The following is a 3236-nucleotide window of genomic DNA, read 5'->3' on the forward strand; positions in this document are numbered from 1 at the left end:
AATATTCCACTCATACATTTCCATGACAAAACAGAAAAATTCATGAGCCAAAAAAAAGGGGGGGGAGAAGCTTATAAACAAACTAAATGGGATCTCAGCAAAACAGCTGAACAGAGAAAGGAATTAAAACGCTTTAATAAAAAATCACGAGTGGATGAACAGTGTGTAGAAACTGAAAATTTACAAACTATTTAAAACCTGGAATCGCTGACTGTTCAGAAACTACACAGATGGAACATGGTGGTGGTGACCAGCAGAAAGGATAATGGGATGAATCTGCATTGTTCTAAGCTGCTTTCCCCATGCCACCCCGTGCTCTTGAGGAAAGCCTGACATTGATTAGATATTGACCAGGCTAATGCGGGCAAGCGATCCATTGATGGTAACCTGCCTATCATAGATCCCTTCCACTGGGTTCGCAATAGTTTGATCTGCGCCCCCCAGACATCTGAACGGATCTCATTGAGTTTGGAGCCTGACGCTGATATGCAGCCAATCAAATCGTTTTGGAATAGTGAGTTTACATGGAAGTAGTCGTCCTGAGCAGTATGCATCCAAGACCCCAATAGCCTTTCACCTCTGGAGAGCTGATTCAAATGCCACTGAATTCAGTGTTGCCATGCTCGTGGGAAATGAGACTGTTGCATTGCCAACAGGTGCAGCTTGTCAAATCTTGGCTGTGGAATGGCATACTGTTCCTTGAATGGTATAAGGCCTCTCGAGGTGGACCCTCCAGGTCAGGGTTGAGGCACATGGCCGGGGTGGTGTGGGGAAAGCTCGCACTGTCGCTGCCTGTGCTGTACCTGTCCTGACCACCTGCAAAGATGACTGAGAACTGGACCTTGGGCCTGTACGGGATGGACACGGCCCTTCGGGGGGACTCCAACATGACTCACGCAGATCTGTTTCACTACACACAATGATGGATTGCGGAATGCCAGCAATGTGTGGGCCCGCTCAGTTGAGTTGGACATATCCCCTGCCACCTGAACCTGAGCCCCTGTACTCTCTCGTAACTTCCTTGATCTTGCAACCACCTTTTCCCAAAGAGAGAGCCACACTGACTAGCAGGGACCACCACCTCAGGGTAACTGGGGTTCCTACTGGCAGCTGGCTATTGGTCAAAGAGCTGCTGATGTCCTCTTCCAAGTTTGTCAATGATCATAGCGAAGGCTTTGAAGATGGCGTTAGTGGGTCCCACCAAAGTGATAATTCTCTCAGGACAATTCCCTTCTAGATGTTGATACGTGCACCACTCCCTCACCCATCGTCTAAACTGAATTCTCCTTTCTTTCGATGATACTCTGCCAACTTCCTCCATCTAAAGTAGCGCCGGATGGAGAGAGTAACAATTACATCCACCACTTCAATCACACGCCGGTGTCCATGTCGAGCAGTGTTTCCGGAGCTGGACTTTTGAGTGTCAAGTCTTTGGTCACTGGTGGGGGTGAAAGCCAAAAACTGCAGGCCGCAGGCAACTGAGGGAAAAGGGGAGCGGGTGGGAAGGGGAAGTGCGGAAGTCCGGGGGCGCAACAATAGGGGCGAGCGGGAAGGTGAGGGGGGCAACCGGGGGCGGGTGGAGGAGAAGGGGGGGGAGGAAGGAGGAGGAGGAAGGGGGAAAGAGACCCCGGTGGGTGAGGGCGCCAGGACCCCAAACCCACAACCTCGCCCTGTCCTCCCTCCGTGGCCCCACCCATACTAGACACTTTGATGGGGGGCTAAAGACCGAGCAACACTCCTCATTGAACAAGGACGTTGGCAATGTCTTCATTGAGATCCATATACACTTGAGGAGAATCTGTCACTTTCCAGCATGCTGCTCACACAACCTTCTGGCACCAAACTAAGGATGCCTGGGACCTACATCTACGGGCAGTCAGAATGCGGGAGGGTCCTGCCTGATCTCCCCCAGCTCGCAAAAGGAAGCACAGCCTACATGCCCAAGCTTTACATCTAGCTGCGTTCCTCGGGCACTGGAGAAACGTAACAGTGGTCTAACCAGGAGGTACCCAGAATACCATTCCACACTGCAGCTGGAGAACACCCTCCAGGTCTGCTTATTCCACTTGCGTCTCACAAGCCTCTGACAAACGCGTGGTGCCAGAGGTTGGAACCCGTTTCCTGCAGGCAGTGTGCAACTGTGAGGGAACTGAGGGTTAGCATCAACCTCTCCGAAGTAAGTTGCTTGCCGGACAAGGTGTTCATCTAGCTTCTCTCGCATGGCACGTAAGGATGTCCGCACCCGGCTCCACAGGAAATACTACTCTGAAATCGGCTGTGTTGAGCTTTGGGATGCATTAGTCTTGGTGGCCAGAGACTTTCCACTTACCTCACACAACACAGGCACCAATCGGGGGCTAAGCCTGTTAGGAGCGCGTGTAAATTCGAGCTAGGCAAGGATTGTGGGAGGACAGTCCATAAAGCCCCACCTCTCGAAGTTTTGTAATGGCTTTGCAGCAGATCCCTGCTAACACTTTGATGGGATCAAGGACAGAGCCTACACCTCATTGAACACAGGACGTTGGCAATGTCCTGGCATGAGATCAGATTACATTTGAGGAGAATCCTGTCACTTCCACATGCTACTTTCACACAACCCCATTCCGCACCTAACATAAGGATGCTGGGGACAACATCTACAGGCAGTCAGAATCGGGAGGGACCCTGCTCTGAAATCAGCTCGCACCAGAAGCACACCTACAAGCCAGCTTTCAACTAGCTGCGTTCCTCGTGCACAGTACAGGGAACGTAAAACAGTGTTCTAAGCGCAGGAGGTACCCCCTGAATACCACTTCGCTCACTGCAGCTGTAGACACCCTCCCCGTCTGGGTTAATTTCACTTGCGTCTCACAAGCCTCTGACAAACGGCTGTGGTGCAGATTAGGAAACTCTTTCTGCAGGCATTGTGCAACTGTGAGGGACTGAGTGTAAGCTCAACTCTGCCGAGAGTAAGTTGCGTTTTCCTCGGACAAGCGTTTTCAGTAGCTTCTCTCGTAGGCATTTAGGATGTCGCGCCCTGCCCCACAACAGGAGCTAGTAAAGAAATCGCTGGTTGAGCATGGTTGCACAAGTCAGTGGGCCGGGACGTTCCACTAACCTCCACAGCACTTCAGCACAAATCGGGGCCTAGCCTGTTTAGGAGCTCGTGTACGTGCAGGCTGGATGTGGGAGGACAGTCCATAAGCCCAACTCTCGGAAGAGTGTATACTTTGCAGACAGATGTCTGTCTAGAAACT

The 3236-nt window shown here is 51.5% G+C and overlaps 1 pseudogene; it reads right to left on the reverse strand.

Moving 5' to 3' along the window:
• Positions 1 to 286: 286 nt before the first annotated feature.
• LOC121483800 lies at positions 287 to 1478 on the reverse strand (annotated as a pseudogene).
• Between the last annotated feature and the right edge of the window lie 1758 nt (positions 1479 to 3236).

This window comes from Vulpes lagopus, unplaced genomic scaffold, assembly GCF_018345385.1.
Source record: "Vulpes lagopus strain Blue_001 unplaced genomic scaffold, ASM1834538v1 ctg1266, whole genome shotgun sequence".
NCBI lineage: Eukaryota > Metazoa > Chordata > Mammalia > Carnivora > Canidae > Vulpes > Vulpes lagopus.